The following is a 27,212-nucleotide window of genomic DNA, read 5'->3' as shown; positions in this document are numbered from 1 at the left end:
GAAGAAGTTGCGGTTTCTGCAGGAACGCAAAGGGCTAGAGACTTCCCCTTTGGAGGACGGATCTCACTCGCCTTGTAGAGTCGTGCAGAAGTGTTTTCCCGCCGAAAGAACGCCAACAAGCCTTGCTAGCTGCAAATCGTGCAGTTAGCGTTTTAGGATGCTGCTGTGGCCCAGGAGGGACCAGGAGGTCGCAAATTGGACCAGGAGGTAGAGGGGACGTCGAGCAAGACAAGGAGCCCTCTTAGCAGCAGGTAGCACCCAGAGAAGTGCCAGAAAGAGGCACTATGAGGATGCGTGAAACGGTGCTCACCCGAAGTCGCACAAAGAAGTCCCACGTCGCCGGAGAACAACTTAGGAGGTCGTGCAATGCAGGTTAGAGTGCCGTGGACCCAGGCTGGACTGTGCACAAAGGATTTCCGCCGGAAGTGCACGGAGGCCGGAGTAGCTGCAAAAGTCGCGGTTCCCAGCAATGCAGTCTAGCGAGGTGAGGCAAGGACTTACCTCCACCAAACTTGGACTGAAGAGTCACTGGACTGTGGGGGCCACTTGGACAGAGTTGCTGGATTCGAGGGACCTCACTCGTCGTGCTGAGAGGAGACCCAAGGGACCGGTAATGCAGCTTTTTGGTGCCTGCGGTTGCAGGGGGAAGATTCCGTCGACCCACGGGAGATTTCTTCGGAGCTTCTAGTGCAGAGAGGAGGCAGACTACCCCCACAGCATGCACCACCAGGAAAACAGTCGAGAAGGCGGCAGGATCAGCGTTACAGAGTTGCAGTAGTCGTCTTTGCTACTATGTTGCAGTTTTGCAGGCTTCCAGCGTGGTCAGCAGTCGATTCCTTGGCAGAAGGTGAAGAGAGAGATGCAGAGGAACTCGGATGAGCTCTTGCATTCGTTATCTAAAGTTTCCCCAGAGACAGAGACCCTAAATAGCCAGAAAAGAGGGTTTGGCTACCTAGGAGAGAGGATAGGCTAGCAACACCTGAAGGAGCCTATCAGAAGGAGTCTCTGACGTCACCTGGTGGCACTGGCCACTCAGAGCAGTCCAGTGTGCCAGCAGCACCTCTGTTTCCAAGATGGCAGAGGTCTGGAGCACACTGGAGGAGCTCTGGACACCTCTCAGGGGAGGTGCAGGTCAGGGGAGTGGTCACTCCCCTTTCCTTTGTCCAGTTTCGCGCCAGAGCAGGGCTAAGGGGTCCCCTGAACCGGTGTAGACTGGCTTATGCAGAATTGGGCTCATCTGTGCCCAAGAAAGCATTTCCAGAGGCTGGGGGAGGCTACTCCTCCCCTGCCTTCACACCATTTTCCAAAGGGAGAGGGTGTAACACCCTCTCTCAGAGGAAGTCCTTTCTTCTGCCATCCTGGGCCAGGCCTGGCTGGACCCCAGGAGGGCAGATGCCTGTCTGAGGGGTTGGCAGCAGCAGCAGCTGCAGTGAAACCCCAGGAAGGGCAGTTTGGCAGTACCAGGGTCTGTGCTACAGACCACTGGGATCATGGGATTGTGCCAACTATGCCAGGATGGTATAGAGGGGGCAATTCCATGATCATAGACATATTACATGGCCATATTCGGAGTTACTATTGTGAAGCTACATATAGGTAGTGACCTATATGTAGTGCACGCGTGTAATGGTGTCCCCGCACTCACAAAGTCTGGGGAATTGGCCCTGAACAATGTGGGGGCACCTTGGCTAGTGCCAGGGTGCCCTCACACTAAGTAACTTAGCACCCAACCTTTACCAGGTAAAGGTTAGACATATAGGTGACTTATAAGTTACTTAAGTGCAGTGTAAAATGGCAGTGAAATAACGTGGACGTTATTTCACTCAGGCTGCAGTGGCAGGCCTGTGTAAGAATTGTCAGAGCTCCCTATGGGTGGCAAAAGAAATGCTGCAGCCCATAGGGATCTCCTGGAACCCCAATACCCTGGGTACCTCAGTACCATATACTAGGGAATTATAAGGGTGTTCCAGTAAGCCAATATAAATTGGTAAAATTGGTCACTAGCCTGTTAGAGACAATTTGTAAAGAGAGAGCATAACCACTGAGGTTCCGGTTAGCAGAGCCTCAGTGAGACAGTTAGGCATCACTCAGGGAACACATACCTATAGGTCACAAACTTATGAGCACTGGGGTCCTGACTAGCAGGGTCCCAGTGACACATAACAAACATACTGAAAACATAGGGTTTTCACTATGAGCACTGGGCCCTGGCTGGCAGGATCCCAGTGAGACAGTGAAAACACCCTGACATACACTCACAAACAGGCCTAAAGTGGGGGTAACAAGGCTAGAAAGAGGCTACTTTCTCACACAACCCCCCTCCCAAACGAAGGACAATAAGGCTAACCTTGGCCAGTTGAGACTTTATTGTCTAAATGGTGATAAGTAGAGAGTAGCTCTGCAATAGACTGGTTACTCCCTTTATCATCCACAATATGGTTACCTCCCTGTGGGGATGTAAACCACCCTGTTTGAAGTTTTTTAGCTAAGCAACAATGTGAAGATGTATTTTCAGAGTTTCTATCAGTAAGTTTTAGTTTAGAGCAGTGGGAATTGTCCACTGAACCTATTTGTAGTGATGGAAATGCCAGACAGGGATGCTGTCTCAGAAAAGCCATAGCTGGGCAAAAACTTTGTCCATATGGCTGGAAGAGAGAACAGGGATGCTGTTTCTCTTGAGTTGGAGCAGGGCAGGGATGCTGTCCTATTAGCTCCACACTAGGGCAGGGATGCTGTCCTAAGTGTTGTGAGGCAGTGCAGGGTTTCTGCACTAAAGGTTCTCTGGGAGGGTTGGAGGGATGATCCATGTTAACTAAAATGGTGCTCTTTTTGTCACCAATGTTAGTTATCCCACAGAGAGGTACTTCTACCTCAGGGAGTACAGCTTTGCCAGCTGATGCTTCCTTTGGAACAGGTGCCACCCCAGGAGAGGTTTCTCCCACCACAGGAATGGTATCCTGAATGGCAGGGTGGTTAGGGGATACTGTGATACCCTTTTTACCTGTTGATGGAGAGGGATCCTGAGTTTTCAGGCCTTCTCTTCTTTGCTTTTTCATTTCAGTAGAAATGAGAGGGAACAATTCCTCTGGGATGCCCAGCATGGCTGCATGGGCATAAAACTCTACATCAGCCCAACCTGAGGCCTCTAGGTCATTACCTAAGAGACAGTCTACAGGTAAGCTAGGTGATACCACCACCTGCTTAGGGCCAGTAACTCCACCCCAACTAAACTGAATTATAGCTAAGGGAAGAAACTTAGTGGAGTTATGGACATCAATAATTTTATACTGTTGTCCAATGATGTGTTGTTCAGGAGCCACTAGGTTTTCAGTCACCAAAGTGATACTGGCACCTGTGTCCCTGTAGGCCAAGGCCTCAACACCATTTATTGAAACTGTCTGCGTGTACTTATCCATTGTAAGGGGACAAGCAGCCAGTGTGGCAAGGCCAATGCCACTAGGTGTGACAGAAACTGTCTTGGGACTGACTACCCCAGTTTCTATGATGGACCCATAAGTGAACCCAACTACACCCTTAACTTGACTGTTGCCAGCAGTCCCACCACTAGTACCACTACTGCTAGGGGCACTAGAGCTTGATGTATTAGTGGTGGTAGGCTCAAGGGGTTTACCTGGACAGGACTTATCCCCTGGCCTATGGCCTCTGTTTTTACACACAAAGCACCAAGGCTTTTTAAATTGTGTAGGTTGAGAAGAAGAGGAAGAATTTGTTTTATCCCCACCCCCTGAAGAGTGTTTAAGATTTGAAGTGGGATCTTTGGTTTTACCCTTGTCCCCATGCTTATCTTGAGATTTTTCACCATCTTTCTTCTTATTGTTCTCTTTGTCACCCCCTGTATGAACTTTTCTGTTCACCCTTGTTCTGACCCACTTGTCTGCCTTCTTTCCCAATTCTTGGGGAGAGGTCAGATCAGAGTCCACCAAGTACTGGTGCAACAAATCAGACACACAATTATTAAGAATATGCTCTCTCAGGATCAAGTTATACAGGCTGTCATAATCAGTAACTTTACTGCCATGTAACCACCCCTCCAAGGCCTTCACTGAATGGTCAATGAAATCAACCCAGTCTTGTGAAGACTCCTTTTTGGTCTCTCTGAACTTTATCCTGTATTGTTCAGTGGTTAAGCCATAACCATCCAGGAGTGCATTCTTAAGAACTGTAAAATTATTGGCATCCCTTTCTTTCACAGGAAGGAGCCTATCCCTACCCTTTCCACTAAATGATAGCCATAGGATAGCAGCCCACTGCCTTTGAGGGACATCCTGTACAACACAGGCCCTCTCAAGTGCAGCAAACCACTTGTTAATGTCATCCCCCTCCTTATAAGGGGGAACTATCTTGTGCAGATTCCTAGAATCATGCTCTTTTGCAGGATGACTATTGGGAATACTGCTGCTGCCACCATGGGTTTCTAAACCCAGTTTCTGTCTCTCCTTCTCTACTTCTAAGGACTGTCTATCCAAATCCAGCTGTTGCTTCTTGAGCTTCAGTCTGGTTTGTTCCACTCTCAATCTATTGAGCTCCCTTTCTAACAATCTGTCATCAGGGTGGGTGGGAGGGACATTCCTAGACACAGAAGTATGGTGAGAATGGACAGAAGGAGACCTGTCCCTTACAGAGGGCACCCTAACAGCTTGGTTAACAGAAACATCAGTTCTACTGTGGTGAGAATGAATGCTCTTGCTATGATGTGAGACAACACTATCTGTATGGTGTGACTCAACATCAGTACCAACTATGCTAGACTGTCTAGTAATGGGCAGGCTAGGAAGTTTCTTTCCTGAATCTTTTTCTAGGGGAGTCCCTGGATCAGATTGGGAACCATTAGCTACTTTTTCAACAGATGGGGCCCTTGTGGCCTTATCTTGTTCTCTAAGCATGTTAAGCAATAATTCCAAGGAAGGATTCTTCCCTACACTCAAACCTCTCTCTATGCAGAGACTCCTTGCTCCTTTGCAGCTAAGGTGATCATATGCAAGTTTGGACAGATCAACATTTTGGCCTGTGCCAGACATTTTTTAGAGAGAGTTAAAGTGATAGAAAAAGAGAAAAAAGTTTGTCAGAGCTTTTAGAAAGACAGAGAAAAAAACTTTTACAACTTTTTAGAACTTTTTAGAAAGTTAGAAGTACTTTTCAGCACTTTAGAAAAGAGTGAAAAGAGGAAATGCAAAACTTTTTGGCTATGTGTATATACACTGACCTTGTTTTGTATATTTTTCTCTTATGAAAAGTACAATGACAAGAGTGGTAAGTAGTCTCAAAGCACTTATCCCACCGCTGCACAACCAATGTAGGAGGCTGGACTGGCTTGTAGTGAGTACCAAGGGGTACTTGCACCTTGCACCAGGCCCAGTTATCCCTTATTAGTGTATAGGGTGTCTAGCAGCTTAGGCTGATAGATAATGGTAGCTTAGCAGAGCAGCTTAGGCTGAACTAGGAGACGAGTGAAGCTCCTACAGTACCACTTAGTGTCATATGCACAATATCATAAGAAAACACAATACACAGTTATACTAAAAATAAAGGTACTTTATTTTTATGACAATATGCTAAAGTATCTTAGAGGGTACCCTCAGTGAGAGGATAGGAAAAATACACAAGATATATATACACAATAGCTAAAATATGCAGTATAGTCTTAGAAAACAGTGCAAACAATGTATAGTTACAATAGGATGCAATGGGGACACATAGGGATAGGGGCAACCCAAACCATATACTCCAAAAGTGGAATGCGAACCACGAATGGACCCCAAACCTATGTGACCTTGTAGAGGGTCGCTGGGACTATTAGAAAATAGTGAGAGTTAGAGAAATAACCCTCCCCAAGACCCTGAAAAGTGAGTGCAAAGTGCACTGAAGTTCCCCTAAGGATAAAGAAGTCGTGTTAGAGGAATAATGCAGGAAAGACACAAACCAACAATGCAACCACGCTGGATTTCCAATCTGGGGTACCTGTGGAACAAGGGGACCAAGTCCAAAAGTCACAAGCAAGTCGGAGATGGGCAGATGCCCAGGAAATGCCAGCTGCGGGTGCAAAGAAGCTTCTACTGGACAGAAGAAGCTGCGGTTTCTGCAGGAACGCAAAGACCTAGAGACTTCCCCTTTGGAGGACTGATCCCTCTTGCCTTGTAGAGTCGTGCAGAAGTGTTTTCCCGCCGAAAGAACGCCAACAAGCCTTGCTAGCTGCAAATCGTGCAGTTAGCGTTTTTGGATGCTGCTGTGGCCCAGAAGGGACCAGGAGGTCGCAAATTGGACCAGGAGGTAGAGGGGACGTCGAGCAAGACAAGGAGCCCTCTTAGCAGCAGGTAGCACCCGGAGAAGTGCCAGAAAGAGGCACTACGAGGATGCGTGAAACAGTGCTCACCCGAAGTCGCACAAAGAAGTCCCACGTCGCCGGAGAACAACTTAGGAGGTCGTGCAATGCAGGTTAGAGTGCCGTGGACCCAGGCTGGACTGTGCACAAAGGATTTCCGCCGGAAGTGCACGGAGGCCGGAGTAGCTGCAAAAGTTGCGGTTCCCAGCAATGCAGTCTAGCGAGGTGAGGCAAGGACTTACCTCCACCAAACTTGGACTGAAGAGTCACTGGACTGTGGGGGCCACTTGGACAGAGTTGCTGGATTCGAGGGACCTCGCTCGTTGTGCTGAGAGGAGACACAAGGGACCGGTAATGCAGCTTTTTGGTGCCTGCGGTTGCAGGGGGAAGATTCCGTCGACCCACGGGAGATTTCTTCGGAGCTTCTAGTGCAGAGAGGAGGCAGACTACCCCCACAGCATGCACCACCAAGAAAACAGTCGAGAAGGCGGCAGGATCAGCGTTACAGAGTTGCAGTAGTCGTCTTTGCTACTATGTTGCAGTTTTGCAGGCTTCCAGCGCGGTCAGCAGTCGATTCCTTGGCAGAAGGTGAAGAGAGAGATGCAGAGGAACTCGGATGAGCTCTTGCATTCATTATCTAAAGTTTCCCCAGAGACAGAGACCCTAAATAGCCAGAAAAGAGGGTTTGGCTACCTAGGAGAGAGGATAGGCTAGCAACACCTGAAGGAGCCTATCAGAAGGAGTCTCTGACGTCACCTGGTGGCACTGGCCACTCAGAGCAGTCCAGTGTGCCAGCAGCACCTCTGTTTCCAAGATGGCAGAGGTCTGGAGCACACTGGAGGAGCTCTGGACACCTCCCAGGGGAGGTGCAGGTCAGGGGAGTGGTCACTCCCCTTTCCTTTGTCCAGTTTCACGCCAGAGCAGGGCTAAGGGGTCCCCTGAACCGGTGTAGACTGGCTTATGCAGAATTGGGCACATCTGTGCCCAAGAAAGCATTTCCAGAGGCTGGGGGAGGCTACTCCTCCCCTGCCTTCACACCATTTTCCAAAGGGAGAGGGTATAACACCCTCTCTCAGAGGAAGTCCTTTGTTCTGCCATCCTGGGCCAGGCCTGGCTGGACCCCAGGAGGGCAAATGCCCGTCTGAGGGGTTGGCAGCAGCAGCAGCTGCAGTGAAACCCCAGGAAGGGCAGTTTGGCAGTACCAGGGTCTGTGCTACAGACCACTGGGATCATGGGATTGTGCCAACTATGCCAGGATGGTATAGAGGGGGCAATTCCATGATCATAGACATATTACATGGCCATATTCGGAGTTACCATTGTGAAGCTACATATAGGTAGTGACCTATATGTAGTGCACGCGTGTAATGGTGTCCCCGCACTCACAAAGTCCGGGGAATTGTCCCTGAACAATGTGGGGGCACCTTGGCTAGTGCCAGAGTGCCCTCACACTAAGTAACTTAGCACCCAACCTTTACCAGGTAAAGGTTAGACATATAGGTGACTTATAAGTTACTTAAGTGCAGTGTAAAATGGCTGTGAAATAACGTGGACGTTATTTCACTCAGGCTGCAGTGGCAGGCCTGTGTAAGAATTGTCAGAGCTCCCTATGGGTGGCAAAAGAAATGCTGCAGCCCATAGGGATCTCCTGGAACCCCAATAACCTGGGTACCTCAGTACCATATACTAGGGAATTATAAGGGTGTTCCAGTAAGCCAATATAAATTGGTAAAATTGGTCACTAGCCTGTTAGAGACAATTTGTAAAGAGAGAGCATAACCACTGAGGTTCTGGTTAGCAGAGCCTCAGTGAGACAGTTAGGCATCACACAGGGAACACATACCTATAGGTCACAAACTTATGAGCACTGGGGTCCTGACTAGCCGGGTCCCAGTGACACATAACAAACATACTGAAAACATAGGGTTTTCACTATGAGCACTGGGCCCTGGCTGGCAGGATCCCAGTGAGACAGTGAAAACACCCTGACATACACTCACAAACAGGCCTAAAGTGGGGGTAACAAGGCTAGAAAGAGGCTACTTTCTCACACTATGGATCCTAAACTACTGGGGCAAGTACCCCTTCAGCACTTGACTCTCAGTAGTAAAGTCGTCAAGCAGTCCAAGGCTTCTCCGGTAGGAGATAGATATAGGGGATGAACACCGGATAACAACTCAAAATACGCTGAACAGCAGTAATAAATAACTGTCTTGTGAAATACTTGCTTTTATTAAAAAAGAAGTATATTATCTGAACACAAAGTCAAATACGACATTCACAAACAATATGCACAGTCCCCTGAGGTCAGGGTTCTAGTGTTTCATAGACAGGTCTTGAGTCCTACTCCCCTCTCACTAGTATTAGTGGTTCTTAGACTTGGCAACCTTGGCATGGTCTCCCCTAACTTTTTGCCTCTGCTTCCCAGGTTGTTGATGTGTGCTGGGCTCTGTTTTTGCTGTTTTTGATACTCTGGGCACTTTACCACTGCTAACCAGTGCTAAAGTGCAATTGTTCCTATGTAAAATGTATGGGTAATTGGCTTTCCATGATTGGCATACTTGATTTACCAGTGAGTCCCTCGTACAGTGCATTAGAGGTGCCCCTGGGCCTGTAAATCAAATGCTACTTGTGGGCATGCAGCACTGGTTGTGCCACCCACCTAAGTAGCCCTGTAAACATGGCTCAGACCTGCCACTGCAGTGTCTGTGGTTGCAGTTTTAACCTGCGTATTCGACTTGGCAAGTGTACTCACTTCTCATACATGTAAGGTCTAAACATTCCCTTCTCATACATGTAAGGCACCCTTAAGGTGGGCCCTAGGTAGCCCCATGGGCAGGGTGCAGTGTATGTTAAATGTGGGACATGTACTGATGTGTGTTACATGTCCTAACAGTGAAATACTGCTAAATTCAGCCTTCACTGTTGCAAGGCCTATCTCTCTCATAGGTTAACATGGGGGCTGCCTTTAAATAGTGCAGATTGCCTTTGAGAGAGGATGGAAATATGGAGTTTGAGGTCTCTGAACAATTTAAAAATACATCTTGTAGTGAAGTTGGTTTTTAGATTGTTAGTTTGAAAATGCCACTTTTAGAAAGTAGGCATTTTCTTGCTTAATCCATTCTGTGGCTCTGCCTGTTTGTGGATTGTCTGTTTGGATCAGTTTGACAGTTGGGCTGTTTGTGAATCCCCTCTATTTTTTTTTCTCCATAAATCTGTTTATTAGCATTTTGTCTCAACATAACATCAAAAAAATCAACAGCATTTGGATAACCACCATTGTGCAATTACAATTCGCTTGTGTACCCACGTGCGAAAAAGGTAGGCGTCAGAGCAAGATGTAACCAAGCCTTCAACCAACATACTAAGCCATAGTTAGCCCAAGCACACACAGCCCACCATTAACAGGTATGTAGGTCATAGATAGGGCATGCATACGCTGGACGCCTGAAGCTTATACGTCCTTGAAGGGATGACAAGCAATTTCATGGTTCTGTAAATCAGTCCGAAAGATCAGCTCATCCCCACCCACATTTGAACATGGTTATTTCTTGCTGGTAGGCATATAATGTAAACAGATTACAAATAACAGTATGAACAATAACAACTGCTGGATACTATTTATACAGACAGCGGATTGCAATTCAAGCGCGCTATAATCGGCATGGGAACCACTCTGCATCAACCCAACATACCAGTGGAGGGCGGGTCCTCCTACTGTCCCCGGATCAATATCGCCCTTCGGCTCACTAACTCTTCATCGGATCAAGCCATCGGGCATACACCCACCCCATCACACCGCTTCCCTCCCTCAGCAAGTGCACATCCACCTCAACAACTAGACTGATTCCTCCACAGCAGGACCCCGACTCATATTCTGCAGGCGTAGTAGCATCTCTTCCCAGCTATCCGACAACGGATATTTGCGCAGCCCTAGTGCGTCTTCTGTTTTCAACGGCACTCCCTCTGCTCCTGCCCACACCTCAAAGGAATATTTCCAGGCCTGTTCAGCCGGTGGGTCCGACGACTTCCACCTACGAGTTACCAGACGCTTAGCCGTGATCAGGACCAGGTCCGTAAACCACAACGCAGCTCTATGTCGCTCACCTCTGGGAAAATGTCCCAGCACACAGGCCTCCCAGGTGAACGGAACCCGCCGCGACGTGCACTCCAATAGGCGGCCCACCACTGCCTTCCAGAAGCAGCCCAAGGATGGGCAGGACCATAGCATATGTATCAAGTCTGCATTTATGTAAGAGCAGCGGGGACAAGCTGCATCCTGTCGAGCAAAATATCTGTTCACTCGGGCTGGAGTGAGGTAGGCCTTGTGAATGATGTAGAATTGGATTAAACGAAATCTAGAGTTGGGGGGTATGTTAAGGTAGCCAGAAAGAGCTAACTTCCACCACACATCTGTAATCGAGCTGCCTGCATCCTCCTCCCAAGCCGCCCGCAGTGCATCGCATTTGAGAACTGTATGTACCCGCAGCACGTCAGTAAACCAACTGATCAAGCGCCGTCCCCGCCCCATCACCTATAGGTACTGTATCAGCAAGTGTGTGGGGGGAGCCACCGACACATCTCCCCACCTGGACCTCAGCCCTCAACAACGAGTTATATAGCAAAAACTGCCCTGATGGCAGCCCCAATTCCTGAAGTCTAGAAAACGAGAGCAGCTGGCCATCCTCGTAGAGATCACCTAACGTATACAACTCTGCCTCATGACACGCGCGCAGCCTCTAGCCCGAGGTGATCCTAGGGCCAAGCGGAGTGCCCAACAACGCCAAGGCTGGAGCGAATGGGACCGCCCGCCCAGTGAGACGGAGGGACCTACAAAAACAGCTATACGCCACCTTGAGGAATAATTGTTTCGCCATTGGCACGCATGAGAGTGGATGAAATAAGTGTGAAACCTGCAATAGAGACCAAGCACCATGCTCAGATGCCGTATCCACAAGGTGGAGGCCCGCCAGCCATTTGAACACCCACTGGAGCTGAGAGGCCAGGTAATAGTGCTCTAGATTAGTGTAGGAGGCTGGACTGGCTTGTAGTGAGTACCAAGGGGTACTTGCACCATGCACCAGGCCCAGTTATCCCTTATTAGTGTATAGGGTGTCTAGCAGCATAGGCTGATAGATAATGGTAGCTTAGCAGAGCAGCTTAGGCTGAACTAGGAGACGAGTGAAGCTCCTACAGTACCACTTAGTGTCATATGCACAATATCATAAGAAAACACAATACACAGTTATACTAAAAATAAAGGTACTTTATTTTTATGACAATATGCCAAAGTATCTTAGAGTGTACCCTCAGTGAGAGGATAGGAAATATACACAAGATATATGTACACAATACCAAAAATATGCAGTATAGTCTTAGAAAACAGTGCAAACAATGTATAGTTACAATAGGATGCAATGAGGACACATAGGGATAGCGGCAACACAAACCATATACTCCAAAAGTGGAATGCGAACCACGAATGGACCCCAAACCTATGTGACCTTGTAGAGGGTCGCTGGGACTATTAGAAAATAGTAAGGGTTAGAAAAATAGCCCACCCCAAGACCCTGAAAAGTGAGTGCAAAGTGCACTAAAGTTCCCCAAAGGACATAGAAGTCGTGAAAGGGGAATTCTGCAGGAAAGACACAAACCAGCAATGCAACAACGATGGATTTCCAGTTGAGGGTACCTGTGGAACAAGGGGACCAAGTCCAAAAGTCACAAGCAAGTCGGAGATGGGCAGATGCCCAGGAAATGCCAGCTGTGGGTGCAAAGAAGCTTCTACTGGACAGAAGAAGCTTAGGTTTCTGCAGGAACGACAAGGGCTAGAGACTTCCCCTTTGGAGGACAGATCCGACACGCCGTGGAGAGTCGTGCAGAAGTATTTTCCCGCCGAAAGACCGCCAATAAGCCTTGCTAGCTGCAAATCAAGCGGTAAGCGTTTTTGGATGCTGCTGTGGCCCAGGAGGGACCAGGATGTCGCAAATTGCGTCAGGAGACAGAGGGGACGTCGAGCAAGAGAAGGAGCCCTCTCAGCAGCAGGTAGCACCCGGAGAAGTGCCAGAAACAGGCACTACGAGGATGCGTGAAACAGTGCTCACCCGAAGTCGCACAAAGGAGTCCCACGTCGCCGGAGAACAACTTAGGAGGTCGTGCAATGCAGGTTAGAGTGCCGTGGACCCAGGCTTGGCTGTGCACCAAGGATTTCCGCCGAAAGTGCACAGGGGCCGGAGTAGCTGCAAAAGTCGCGGTTCCCAGCAATGCAGTCTGGCGTGGGGAGGCAATGACTTACCTCCACCAAACTTGGACTGAAGAGTCACTGGACTGTGGGGGTCATTTGGACACAGTTGCTGGATTCGAGGGTCCTCGCTCGTCGTGCTTAGAGGAGACCCAAGAGACCGGTGATGCAGTTCTTTGGTGCCTGCGGTTGCATGGGGATGATTCCGTCGACCCACGGGAGATTTCTTCGGAGCTTCTAGTGCAGAGAGGAGGCAGACTACCCCCACAGCATGCACCACCAGGAAAACAGTCGAGAAGGCGGCAGGATCAGCGTTACAGAGTTGCAGTAGTCGTCTTAGCTACTTTGTTGCAGTTTTGCAGGCTTCCAGCGCGGTCAGCAGTCGATTCCTTGGCAGAAGGTGAAGAGAGAGATGCAGAGGAACTCGGATGAGCTCTTGCATTCGTTATCTAAAGTTTCCCCAGAGACAGAGACCCTAAATAGCCAGAAAAGAGGGTTTGGCTACCTAGGAGAGAGGATAAGCTAGCAACACCTGAAGGAGCCTATCAGAAGGAGTCTCTGACGTCACCTGGTGGCACTGGCCACTCAGAGCAGTCCAGTGTGCCAGCAGCACCTCTGTTTCCAAGATGGCAGAGGTCTGGAGCACACTGGAGGAGCTCTGGACACCTCCCAGGGGAGGTGCAGGTCAGGGGAGTGGTCACTCCCCTTTCCTTTGTCCAGTTTCGCGCCAGAGCCGGGCTAAGGGGTCCCTGAACCGGTATAGACTGGCTTATGCAGAAATGGGCACCAAATGTGCCCATGAAAGCATTTCCAGAGGCTGGGGGAGGCTACTCCTCCCCTGCCTTCACACCATTTTCCAAAGGGAGAGGGTGTAACACCCTTTCTCAGAGGAAGTCCTTTGTTCTGCCATCCTGGGCCAGGCCTGGCTGGACCCCAGGAGGGCAGAAGCCTGTCTGAGGGGTTGGCAGCAGCTGCTGCAGTGAAACCCCTGAAAGGGCAGTTTGGCAGTACCAGGGTCTGTGCTACAGACCACTGGGATCATGGGATTGTGCCAACTATGCCAGGATGGTATAGAGGGGGCAATTCCATGATCATAGACATGTTACATGGCCATATTCGGAGTTACCATTGTGAAGCTACATATAGGTAGTGACCTATATGTAGTGCACGCGTGTAATGGTGTCCCCGCACTCACAAAGTCCGGTGAATTGGCCCTGAACAATGTGGGGGCACCTTGGCTAGTGCCAGGGTGCCCTCACACTAAGTAACTTGGCACCTAACCTTTACCAGGTAAAGGTTAGACATATAGGTGACTTATAAGTTACTTAAGTGCAGTGTAAAATGGCTGTGAAATAACGTGGACGTTATTTCACTCAGGCTGCAGTGGCAGGCCTGTGTAAGAATTGTCAGAGCTCCCTATGGGTGTAGGAAAGTACCATCTTGCCTGGCATGTTACCCCCATTTTTCACTGTATATATGTTGTTTTAGTTGTATGTGTCACTGGGACCCTGGTAACCCAGGGCCCCAGTGCTCATAAGTGTGCCTGAATGTGTTACCTGTGTAGTGACTAACTGTCTCACTGAGGCTCTGCTAATCAGAACCTCAGTGGTTATGCTCTCTCATTTCTTTCCAAATTGTCACTAACAGGCTAGTGACCAATTTTACCAATTTACATTGGCTTACTGGAACACCCTTATAATTCCCTAGTATATGGTACTGAGGTACCCAGGGTATTGGGGTTCCAGGAGATCCCTATGGGCTGCAGCATTTCTTTTGCCACCCATAGGGAGCTCTGACAATTCTTACACAGGCCTGCCACTGCAGCCTGAGTGAAATAACGTCCACGTTATTTCACAGCCATTTTACACTGCACTAAAGTAACTTATAAGTCACCTATATGTCTAACCTTTACCTGGTAAAGGTTAGGTGCAAAGTTACTTAGTGTGAGGGCACCCTGGCACTAGCCAAGGTGCCCCCACATTGTTCAGAGCCAATTCCCTGAACTTTGTGAGTGCGGGGACACCATTACACGCGTGCACTACATATAGGTCACTACCTATATGTAGCTTCACCATGGTAACTCCGAATATGGCCATGTAACATGTCTATGATCATGGAATTGCCCCCTCTATGCCATCCTGGCATAGTTGGCACAATCCCATGATCCCAGTGGTCTGTAGCACAGACCCTGGTACTGCCAAACTGCCCTTCCTGGGGTTTCACTGCAGCTGCTGCTGCTGCCAACCCCTCAGACAGGCAGCTGCCCTCCTGGGGTCCAGCCAGGCCTGGCCCAGGATGGCAGAACAAAGAACTTCCTCTGAGAGAGGGTGTGACACCCTCTCCCTTTGGAAAATGGTGTGAAGGCAGGGGAGGAGTAGCCTCCCCCAGCCTCTGGAAATGCTTTGTTGGGCACAGATGTGCCCAATTCTGCATAAGCCAGTCTACACCGGTTCAGGGACCCCTTAGCCCCTGCTCTGGCGCGAAACTGGACAAAGGAAAGGGGAGTGACCACTCCCCTGACCTGCACCTCCCCTGGGAGGTGTCCAGAGCGCCTCCAGGGTGCTCCAGACCTCTGCCATCTTGGAAACAGAGGTGCTGCTGGCACACTGGACTGCTCTGAGTGGCCAGTGCCACCAGGTGACGTCAGAGACTCCTGCTGATAGGCTCCTTCAGGTGTTAGTAGCCTATCCTCTCTCCTAAGTAGCCAAACCCTCTTTTCTGGCTATTTAGGGTCTCTGTCTCTGGGGAAACTTTAGATAACGAATGCAAGAGCTCATCCTAGTTCCTCTGCATCTCTCTCTTCACCTTCTGATAAGGAATCGACCGCTGACCGCGCTGGAAGCCTGCAAACCTGCAACATAGTAGCAAAGACGACTACTGCAACACTGTAACGCTGATCCTGCCGCCTTCTCGACTGTTTTCCTGCTTGTGCATGCTGTGGGGGTAGCCTGCCTCCTCTCTGCACCAGAAGCTCCGAAGAAATCTCCCGTGGGTCGACGGAATCTTCCCCCTGCAACCGCAGGCACCAAAAAGCTGCATTACCGGTCCCTTGGGTCTCCTCTCAGCACGACGAGCGAGGTCCCTCGAATCCAGCGACGCTGTCCAAGTGACCCCCAAAGTCCAGTGACTCTTCAGCCCAAGTTTGGTGGAGGTAAGTCCTTGCCTCACCTCGCTGGGCTGCATTGCTGGGAACCGCGACTTTGCAGCTACTCCGGCCCCTGTGCACTTCCGGCGGAAATCCTTCGTGCACAGCCAAGCCTGGGTCCACGGCACTCTAACCTGCATTGCACGACTTTCTAAGTTGGTCTCCGGCGACGTGGGACTCCTTTGTGCAACTTCGGCAAGCACCATTTCACGCATCCTCGTAGTGCCTGTTTCTGGCACTTCTCCGGGTGCTATCTGCTTCAGTGAGGGCTCTTTGTCTTGCTCGACGTCCCCTCTCTCTTCAGGTCCAATTTGCGACCTCCTGGTCCCTCCTGGGCTCCAGCAGCGTCCAAAAACGCCAAACGCAAGATTTGCGTCTAGCAAGGCTTGTTGGCGTCCTTCCGGCGGGAAAACACTTCTGCACGACTCTCCAAGGCGAGCGGGATCCGTCCTCCAAAGGGGAAGTCTCTAGCCCTTTTCGTTCCTGCAGAAACCTCAGCTTCTTCTGTCCAGTCGAAGCTTCTTTGCACCCGCAGCTGGCATTTCCTGGGCATCTGCCCATCTCCGACTTGCTTGTGACTTTTGGACTTGGTCCCCTTGTTCCACAGGTACCCTAGATTGGAAATCCACAGTTGTTGCATTGCTGGTTTGTGTCTTTCCTGCATTATTCCTCTAACACGACTCTTTTGTCCTTAGGGGAACTTTAGTGCACTTTGCACTCACTTTTCAGGGTCTTGGGGAGGGTTATTTTTCTAACTCTCACTATTTTCTAATAGTCCCAGCGACCCTCTACAAGGTCACATAGGTTTGGGGTCCATTCGTGGTTCGCATTCCACTTTTGGAGTATATGGTTTGTGTTGCCCCTATCCCTATGTTTCCCCATTGCATCCTATTGTAACTATACATTGGTTGCACTGTTTTCTAAGACTATACTGCATATTTTTGCTATTGTGTATATATATCTTGTGTATATTTCCTATCCTCTCACTGAGGGTACACTCTAAGATACTTTGGCATATTGTCATAAAAATAAAGTACCTTTATTTTTAGTATAACTGTGTATTGTGTTTTCTTATGATATTGTGCATATGACACTAAGTGGTACTGTAGTAGCTTCACACGTCTCCTAGTTCAGCCTAAGCTGCTCTGCTAACCTACCATTATCTATCAGCCTAAGCTGCTAGACACCCTATACACTAATAAGGGATAACTGGGCCTGGTGCAAGGTGCAAGTACCCCTTGGTACTCACTACAAGCCAGTCCAGCCTCCTACATTGGTTGTGCAGTGGTGGGATAAGTGCTTGAGACTACTTACCACTCTTGTCATTGTACTTTTCATAAGAGAAAAATATACAAAACAAGGTCAGTGTATATACACATAGCCAAAAAGGTTTGCATTTCCTCTTTTCACTCTTTTCTAAGTGCTGAAAAGTACTCCTAAACTTTCAAAAAGTTCTTAAAAGTTTAAAAAGTTTTTCTGTCTTTCCAAAAAGTTCTGAAAACGTTTTTCTCTTTTTCTATCACTTTAACTCTCTCTAAAAAATGTCTGGCACAGGCCAAAGTGTTGATCTGTCCAAACTTGCATATGACAACCTTAGCTGGAAAAGAGCAAGGAGTCTCTGTATAGAGAGAGGTTTGAGTGTAGGGAAGAATCCTGCCTTGGAACTATTACTTAACATGCTTAGAGAACAGGATAAGGCCATAGGTGCCTCATCTGTTGAAAAAATACCTAATAGTTCTCAATCTGATTCAGGGACTCCCCCAGGAAAAGATTCAGGGAAGAAACTTCCTAGCCTGCCCATTACTAGACAATCTAGCATAGATGGTAATGATGATGAGCCACACCAAATAAATAGTGTTGTCTCACATCATAGCAAAAGCATTTATTCTCACCATACTGGTAGTAATGTTTCTGTAAACCAAGCTGTTAAGTTGGCTTCTGTAAGGGACAGGTCTCCTTCTGTTCATTCCCATCATAGCTCTGTTTCTAGAAATGTCCCTCCCACCAACCCTGATGACAGAATGTTAGAGAGGGAACTCAATAAGTTGAGGGTGGAACAAACCAGACTGAAGCTTAAAAAGCAACAGCTGGATTTTGGATAGACAGTCTTTTGAATTAGAGAAGGAAAGACAGAAGTTGGGTTTAGATACCCATGGTGGCAGCAGCAGTATTCCCCATAGTCATCCTGCAAAAGAGCATGATTCCAGGAATCTGCACAAGATAGTTCCCCCTTATAAGGAGGGGGATGACATTAACAAGTGGTTTGCTGCACTTGAGAGGGCCTGTGTTGTACAGGATGTCCCTCAAAGGCAGTGGGCTGCTATCCTATGGCTATCATTTAGTGGAAAAGGTAGGGATAGGCTCCTTACTGTAAAAGAAAATGATGCTAATAATTTCCAAGTTCTTAAGAATGCACTCCTGGATGGTTATGGCTTAACCACTGAACAGTACAGGATAAAGTTCAGAGAGACCAAAAAGGAGTCTTCACAAGACTGGGTTGATTTCATTGACCAGGCAGTGAAGGCCTTGGAGGGGTGGTTACATGGCAGTAAAGTTACTGATTATGACAGCCTGTATAACTTGATCCTGAGAGAGCATATTCTTATTAATTGTGTGTCTGATTTGTTGCACCAGTACTTGGTGGACTCTGATCTGACCTCTCCCCAAGAATTGGGAAAGAAGGCAGACAAATGGGTCAGAACAAGAGTGAACAGAAAAGTTCATACAGGGGGTGACAAAGATGGCAACAAAAAGAAGGATGGTAAGTCTTCTGACAAGGGTGGGGACAAATCTAAAAATGAGTCTTCATCAGGCCCACAAAAACACTCTGGTGGGGGTGGTGGGTCCAAATCCTCCTTTAATCAGAACAAGGAAAAGAAACCATGGTGCTATTTATGTAAAATAAAAGGCCATTGGACAACAGATCCCAGTTGTCCAAAGAAAGGCACCACTGCTCCTACCACTACAACCCCTACTGCTACACCTAGTGTCCCTACTAATAGCAGTGGTGGTGGGAGCAAACCTACTAATAGCCAATCCAAGGGAGTAGCTGGGCTCACTTTTGGTAATTTAGTTGGGGTTGGTCTGATTAGGGAGACCACAGAGGCTACTTTAGTCTCTGAAGGGGCTATTGATTTAGCCACTTTGGTTGCTTGCCCCCATAACTTGGAGAAGTACAAGCAACTAACCCTAATAAATGGTGTTGAGGTCCAGGCCTACAGGGACACAGGTGCCAGTGTCACAATGGTGATTGAGAAACTGGTGCACCCTGAACAACACATACTTGGACACCAGTACCAAGTAACCGATGCTCACAACATAACACAAAGCCACCCCATGGCTGTTGTAAATCTCAACTGGGGGGGGGTAACTGGTCCAAAGAAAGTTGTGGTAGCTTCAGATTTACCTGTAGACTGTCTATTAGGGAATGATTTGGAGACATCAGCTTGGTCAGATGTGGAGTTGGAGGCCCATGCAGCAATGCTGGGCATCCCAGGGCATATTTTTGCTTTGACAAGGGCTCAGGCCAAAAAGCAAAAAGGACAGGGAAGCTTGGATCCGGGAACAATGGACCAAGTGCTCCCTAAAGCTAGGGCTAGTAGAAGCAAACCACTTCCTACTATCCCTCCCTCTACAGTGGATTCTACTTCTGAGGAAGAAGAATTCCCTCCCTGTGCAGAACCTACACCAGAGGAGCTGGAAGCAGACACTGCTGAGCTTTTGGATGAAGGGGGGCCTGCCAGAGAGGAGCTGAGTGTGGCACAGCAAACCTGTCCCACATTAGAGGGTCTCAGACAGCAAGCTGTCAAACAGGCTAATGGGGATGTCAGTGACTCTCACAGAGTTTACTGGGAGGACAACCTCTTGTACACTGAGCATAGGGATCCTAAACCTGGAGCTGCCAGGAGATTAGTGATCCCTCAGGAGTACAGAAAGTTCCTCCTAACACTGGCACATGACATTCCCCTAGCTGGGCACCTGGGTCAAATGAAAACTTGGGACAGATTGGTTCCATTGTTTCATTGGCCTAGGATGTCTGAGGACAAAAGGCACCCCAAAGGCACCCCTTATCCCACTGCCTGTGGTTGGGGTTCCCTTTGAAAGGGTAGGGGTTGACATAGTTGGCCCCCTTGACCCTCCTACTGCTTCAGGCAATAGGTTTATCTTAGTGGTAGTGGACCATGCCACAAGATATCCTGAAGCAATTCCTTTAAGGACCACTACAGCACCTGCAGTGGCAAAGGCCCTCCTGGGAATATTTTCCAGGGTGGGCTTCCCAAAGGAAGTAGTATCAGACAGAGGAAGCAATTTCATGTCTGCATACTTAAAGGCCATGTGGAAGGAGTGTGGTGTAACGTACAAGTTCACAACACCCTATCATAAACAAACAAATGGACTGGTGGAGAGATTTAATAAAACTCTCAAAGGCATGATTATGGGTCTCCCTGAAAAACTCCGCAGGAGATGGGATATCCTTCTACCATGCCTCCTTTTTGCCTACAGGGAGGTACCCCAGAAAGGAGTGGGCTTCAGCCCCTTTGAACTTCTTTTTGGACACCCTGTTAGGGGTCCACTCACACTTGTAAAGGAGGGTTGGGAACAACCTTTAAAAGCTCCTAAGCAGGATATTGTGGATTATATACTTGGCCTCAGATCAAGGATGGCTGAGTACCTGAAAAAGGCCAGTAAAAACCTTCAGGCCAGCCAGGAGCTCCAGAAGCAATGGCATGATCAGAAGGCTGTTTTGGTTCAGTACCAACCAGGGCAGAAATTGTGGGTCTTGGAGCCTGTGGCCCCAAGAGCACTCCAAGATAAATGGAGTGGTCCCCACACAATTGTTGAAAAGAAGGGTGAAGTCACCTACTTGGTTGACTTAGGCACTGCCAGGAGTCCCCTTAGGGTGCTCCATGTCAACCGCCTGAAACCCTACTATGACAGGGCTGATCTCACCCTGCTCATGGCAACTGATGAGGGACAGGAAGAAGACAGTGATCCTCTACCTGATCTCTTCTCTTCCACAGAACAAGATGCTCTTGTGGAAGGTGTAGTTTTGGCTGATTGTCTTACTGCTGAGCAGAAAGATAATTGCATAAATCTCCTAGGACAATTTTCAGAACTCTTCTCTACTGTGCCAGGCACCACTTCTTGGTGTGAGCACACTATAGATACTGGAGACAGTTTACCTGTCAAAAGTAAGATCTATAGGCAGCCTGACCATGTCAGGGACTGCATAAAGCAAGAAGTTCAGAAAATGTTGGAACTAGGAGTGGTTGAGCACTCTGACAGTCCATGGGCTTCTCCTGTGGTACTGGTACCAAAACCCAATTCTAAAGATGGAAAGAAGGAAATGAGGTTTTGTGTAGACTATAGAGGTCTCAACTTGGTAACCAAAACTGATGCTCACCCTATACCCAGGGCAGATGAGCTCATAGATACACTGGCATCTGCCAAGTATCTAAGCACTTTTGATTTGACTGCAGGGTATTGGCAGATCAAATTGTCAGAAGATGCTAAACCTAAGACTGCATTTTCTACCATTGGAGGACATTACCAATTTACTGTAATGCCTTTTGGTTTGAAAAATGCACCTGCCACTTTTCAGAGGTTGGTGAACACAGTCCTGCAAGGGCTGGAAGCTTTCAGTGCAGCATATTTGGACGATATAGCTGTCTTTAGCTCCAGCTGGGATGATCACCTGGTCCACCTATGGAAAGTTTTGGAGGCTCTGCAAAAGGCAGGCCTCACTATCAAGGCTTCAAAGTGCCAGATAGGGCAGGGTAAGGTGGTTTATCTGGGACACCTTGTTGGTGGGGAACAGATTGCACCACTTCAGGGGAAAATCCAAACTATTATTGATTGGGTTCCCCCTACCACTCAGACTCAGGTGAGAGCCTTCCTAGGCCTCACTGGGTACTACAGGAGGTTCATTAAGAACTATGGCTCCATTGCAGCCCCTCTTAATGACCTCACATCCAAGAAAATGCCTAAAAAGGTATTATGGACAGCAAACTGTCAGAAAGCTTTTGAGGAGCTGAAGCAGGCCATGTGCTCTGCACCTGTCCTGAAAAGCCCTTGTTACTCTAAAAAATTCTATGTCCAGACTGATGCATCTGAATTAGGAGTAGGGGCAGTCCTATCACAACTTAATTCTGAGGGCCAGGATCAACCTGTTGCTTTTATTAGTAGAAGGTTGACCCCTAGAGAAAAGCGTTGGTCTGCCATTGAGAGGGAGGCCTTTGCTGTGGTCTGGGCTCTGAAGAAGTTGAGGCCATACCTGTTTGGCACTCACTTCATTGTTCAGACAGACCACAAACCTCTACTTTGGCTAAAACAAATGAAAGGTGAAAATCCTAAATTGTTGAGGTGGTCCATATCCCTACAGGGAATGGACTATACAGTGGAACATAGACCTGGGAGTAGCCACTCCAATGCAGATGGACTCTCCAGATATTTCCACTTAGACAATGAAGACTCATCAGGTCATGGCTAGTCTTATTGTCCTTCGTTTGGGGGGGGGTTGTGTAGGAAAGTACCATCTTGCCTGGCATGTTACCCCCATTTTTCACTGTATATATGTTGTTTTAGTTGTATATGTCACTGGGACCCTGGTAACCCAGGGCCCCAGTGTTCATAAGTGTGCCTGAATGTGTTACCTGTGTAGTGACTAACTGTCTCACTGAGGCTCTGCTAATCAGAACCTCAGTGGTTATGCTCTCTCATTTCTTTCCAAATTGTCACTAACAGGCTAGTGACCAATTTTACCAATTTACATTGGCTTACTGGAACACCCTTATAATTCCCTAGTATATGGTACTGAGGTACCCAGGGTATTGGGGTTCCAGGAGATCCCTATGGGCTGCAGCATTTCGTTTGCCACCCATAGGGAGCTCTGACAATTCTTACACAGGCCTGCCACTGCAGCCTGAGTGAAATAACGTCCACGTTATTTCACAGCCATTTTACACTGCACTTAAGTAACTTATAAGTCACCTATATGTCTAACCTTTACCTGGTAAAGGTTAGGTGCAAAGTTACTTAGTGTGAGGGCACCCTGGCACTAGCCAAGGTGCCCCCACATTGTTCAGAGCCAATTCCCTGAACTTTGTGAGTGCGGGGACACCATTACACGCGTGCACTACATATAGGTCACTACCTATATGTAGCTTCACCATGGTAACTCCGAATATGGCCATGTAACATGTCTATGATCATGGAATTGCCCCCTCTATGCCATCCTGGCATAGTTGGCACAATCCCATGATCCCAGTGGTCTGTAGCACAGACCCTGGTACTGCCAAACGGCCCTTCCTGGGGTTTCACTGCAGCTGCTGCTGCTGCCAACCCCTCAGACAGGCAGCTGCCCTCCTGGGGTCCAGCCAGGCCTGGCCCAGGATGGCAGAACAAAGAACTTCCTCTGAGAGAGGGTGTGACACCCTCTCCCTTTGGAAAATGGTGTGAAGGCAGGGGAGGAGTAGCCTCCCCCAGCCTCTGGAAATGCTTTGTTGGGCACAGATGTGCCCAATTCTGCATAAGCCAGTCTACACCAGTTCAGGGACCCCTTAGCCCCTGCTCTGGCGCGAAACTGGACAAAGGAAAGGGGAGTGACCACTCCCCTGACCTGCACCTCCCCTGGGAGGTGTCCAGAGCTCCTCCAGTGTGCTCCAGACCTCTGCCATCTTGGAAACAGAGGTGCTGCTGGCACACTGGACTGCTCTGAGTGGCCAGTGCCACCAGGTGACGTCAGAGACTCCTGCTGATAGGCTCCTTCAGGTGTTAGTAGCCTATCCTCTCTCCTAAGTAGCCAAACCCTCTTTTCTGGCTATTTAGGGTCTCTGTCTCTGGGGAAACTTTAGATAACGAATGCAAGAGCTCATCCGAGTTCCTCTGCATCTCTCTCTTCACCTTCTGATAAGGAATCGACCGCTGACCGCGCTGGAAGCCTGCAAACCTGCAACATAGTAGCAAAGACGACTACTGCAACTCTGTAACGCTGATCCTGCCGCCTTCTCGACTGTTTTCCTGCTTGTGCATGCTGTGGGGGTAGCCTGCCTCCTCTCTGCACCAGAAGCTCCGAAGAAATCTCCCGTGGGTCGACGGAATCTTCCCCCTGCAACCGCAGGCACCAAAAAGCTGCATTACCGGTCCCTTGGGTCTCCTCTCAGCACGACGAGCGAGGTCCCTCGAATCCAGCGATGCTGTCCACGTGACCCCCACAGTCCAGTGACTCTTCAGCCCAAGTTTGGTGGAGGTAAGTCCTTGCCTCACCTCGCTGGGCTGCATTGCTGGGAACCGCGACTTTGCAGCTACTCCGGCCCCTGTGCACTTCCGGCGGAAATCCTTCGTGCACAGCCAAACCTGGGTCCACGGCACTCTAACCTGCATTGCACGACTTTCTAAGTTGGTCTCCGGCGACGTGGGACTCCTTTGTGCAACTTCGGCGAGCACCGTTTCACGCATCCTTGTAGTGCCTGTTTCTGGCACTTCTCCGGGTGCTACCTGCTTCAGTGAGGGCTCTTTGTCTTGCTCGACGTTCCCTCTCTCTTCAGGTCCAATTTGCGACCTCCTGGTCCCTCCTGGGCCCCAGCAGCGTCCAAAAACGCCAAACGCACGATTTGCGTGTAGCAAGGCTTGTTGGCGTCCTTCCGGCGGGAAAATACTTCTGCACGACTCTCCAAGGCGAGAGGGATACGTCCACCAAAGGGGAAGTCTCTAGCCCTTTTCGTTCCTGCAGAAACCTCAGCTTCTTCTGTCCAGTCGAAGCTTCTTTGCACCCGCAGCTGGCATTTCCTGGGCATCTGCCCATCTCCGACTTGCTTTTGACTTTTGGACTTGGTCCCCTTGTTCCACAGGTACCCTAGATTGGAAATCCACAGTTGTTGCATTGCTGGTTTGTGTCTTTCCTGCATTATTCCTCTAACACGACTCTTTTGTCCTTAGGGGAACTTTAGTGCACTTTGCACTCACTTTTCCGGGTCTTGGGGAGGGTTATTTTTCTAACTCTCACTATTTTCTAATAGTCCCAGTGACCCTCTACAAGGTCACATAGGTTTGGGGTCCATTCGTGGTTCGCATTCCACTTTTGGAGTATATGGTTTGTGTTGCCCCTATCCCTATGTTTCCCCATTGCATCCTATTGTAACTATACATTGGTTGCACTGTTTTCTAAGACTATACTGCATATTTTTGCTATTGTGTATATATATCTTGTGTATATTTCCTATCCTCTCACTGAGGGTACACTCTAAGATACTTTGGCATATTGTCATAAAAATAAAGTACCTTTATTTTTAGTATAACTGTGTATTGTGTTTTCTTATGATATTGTGCATATGACACTAAGTGGTACTGTAGTAGCTTCACACGTCTCCTAGTTCAGCCTAAGCTGCTCTGCTAAGCTACCATTATCTATCAGCCTAAGCTGCTAGACACCCTATACACTAATAAGGGATAACTGGGCCTTGTGCAAGGTGCAAGTACCCCTTGGTACTCACTACAAGCCAGTCCAGCCTCCTACAATGGGTGGCAAAAGAAATGCTGCAGCCCATAGGGATCTCCTGGAACCCCAATACCCTGGGTACCTCAGTACCATATACTAGGGAATTATAAGGGTGTTCCAGTAAGCCAATGTAAATTGGTAAAATTGGTCACTAGCCTGTTAGTGACAATTTGAAAGAAATGAGAGAGTATAACCACTGAGGTTCTGGTTAGCAGAGCCTCAGTGAGACAGTTAGGCACCACACAGGGAACACATACATATAGGCCACAAACTTATGAGCACTGGGGTCCTGACTAGCAGGGTCCCAGTGACACATAACAAACATACTGAAAACATAGGGTTTTCACTATGAGCACTGGGCCCTGGCTAGCAGGATCCCAGTGAGACAGTGAAAAACACCCTGACATACACTTACAAACAGGCCAAAGTGGGGGTAACAAGGCTAGAAAGAGGCTACTTTCTCACACAACCCCCCCCCCAAACGAAGGACAATAAGGCTAATCTTGGCCAGTTGAGACTTTATTGTCTAAGTGCTGATAAGTAGAGAGTAGCTCTGCAATAGACTGGTTACTCCCTTTATCATCCACTATATTGTTACTTCCCTGTGGGGATGTAAACCACCCTGTTTGAAGTTTTTTAGCTAAGCAACAATGTGAAGATGTATTTTCAGAGTTTCTATCAGTAAGCTTTAGTTTAGAGCAGTGGGAATTGTCCACTGAACCTATTTGTAGTGATGAAAATGCCAGACAGGGATGCTGTTTCAGAAAAGCCATAGCTGGGCAAAAACTTTGTCCATATGGCTGGAAGAGAGAACAGGGATGCTGTTTCTCTTGAGTTGGAGCAGGGTAGGGATGCTGTCCTATGAGCTCCACACTAGGGCAGGGATGCTGTCCTAAGTGTTGTGAAGCAGTGCAGGGTTTCTGCACTAAAGTTTCTTTGGGAGGGTTGGAGGGATGCTCCATGTTCACTAAAATGGTGCTCTTTTTCTCACCAATGTTAGTTATCCCACAGAGAGGTACTTCTACCTCAGAGAGTACAGTTTTGCCAACTGATGATTCCCTTGGAACAGGTGCCACCCCAGGAGAGGTTTCTCCCACCACAGGAATGGTATCCTGAATGGTAGGGTGGTTAGGGGATACTGTGATACCCTTTTTACCTGTTGATGGAGAGGGATCCTGAGTTTTCAGGCCTTCTCTCCTTTGCTTTTTCATTTCAGTAGAAATGAGAGGGAACAATTCCTCTGGGATGCCCAGCATGGCTGCATGGGCATAAAACTCTACATCAGCCCAACCTGAGGCCTCTAGGTCATTACCTAAGAGACAGTCTACAGGTAAGCTAGGTGATACCACCACCTGCTTGGGGCCAGTAACTCCACCCCAACTAAATTGAATTATAGCTAAGGGAAGAAACTTAGTGGAGTTATGGACATCAATAATTTTATACTGTTGTCCAATGATGTGTTGTTCAGGAGCCACTAGGTTTTCAGTCACCAAAGTGATACTGGCACCTGTGTCCCTGTAGGCCAAGGCCTCAACACCATTTATTAAAACTGTCTGCCTGTACTTATCCATTGTAAGGGGACAAGCAGCCAGTGTGGCAAGGCCAATGCCACTAGGTGTGACAGAAACTGTCTTGGGACTGACTACCCCAGTTTCTACTATGGACCCATAAGTGAACCCAACTACACCCTTAACTTGACTGTTGCCAGCAGTCCCACCACTAGTACCACTACTGCTAGGGGCACTAGAGCTTGATGTATTAGTGGTGGTAGGCTCAGGGGGTTTACCTGGACAGGACTTATCCCCTGGCCTATGGCCTCTGTTTTTACACACAAAGCACCAAGGCTTTTTAAATTGTGCAGGTTGAGAAGAAGAGGAAGAATTTGTTTTATCCCCACCCCCTGAAGAGTGTTTAAGATTTGAAGTTGGATCTTTGGTTTTACCCTTATCCCCATGCTTATCTTGAGATTTTTCACCATCTTTCTTCTTAT

At 48.4% G+C, this 27,212-nt stretch overlaps 1 protein-coding gene across 1 annotated transcript in view; it reads right to left on the bottom strand.

Moving 5' to 3' along the window:
• LOC138249528 (ATP-binding cassette sub-family C member 5-like) overlaps positions 1–27,212 on the bottom strand; it is a 2,567,733-nt gene that overhangs the window by 430,877 nt on the left and 2,109,644 nt on the right. The gene's annotated exons all lie outside the window — the stretch shown is intronic.

The sequence above is a fragment of the Pleurodeles waltl genome, chromosome 8 (assembly GCF_031143425.1).
Source record: "Pleurodeles waltl isolate 20211129_DDA chromosome 8, aPleWal1.hap1.20221129, whole genome shotgun sequence".
NCBI classification, from domain to species: domain Eukaryota; kingdom Metazoa; phylum Chordata; class Amphibia; order Caudata; family Salamandridae; genus Pleurodeles; species Pleurodeles waltl.
The sequence above is the reverse complement of the archived record's forward strand: the minus strand, read 5'-3'. Positions and strand labels throughout refer to the sequence as shown.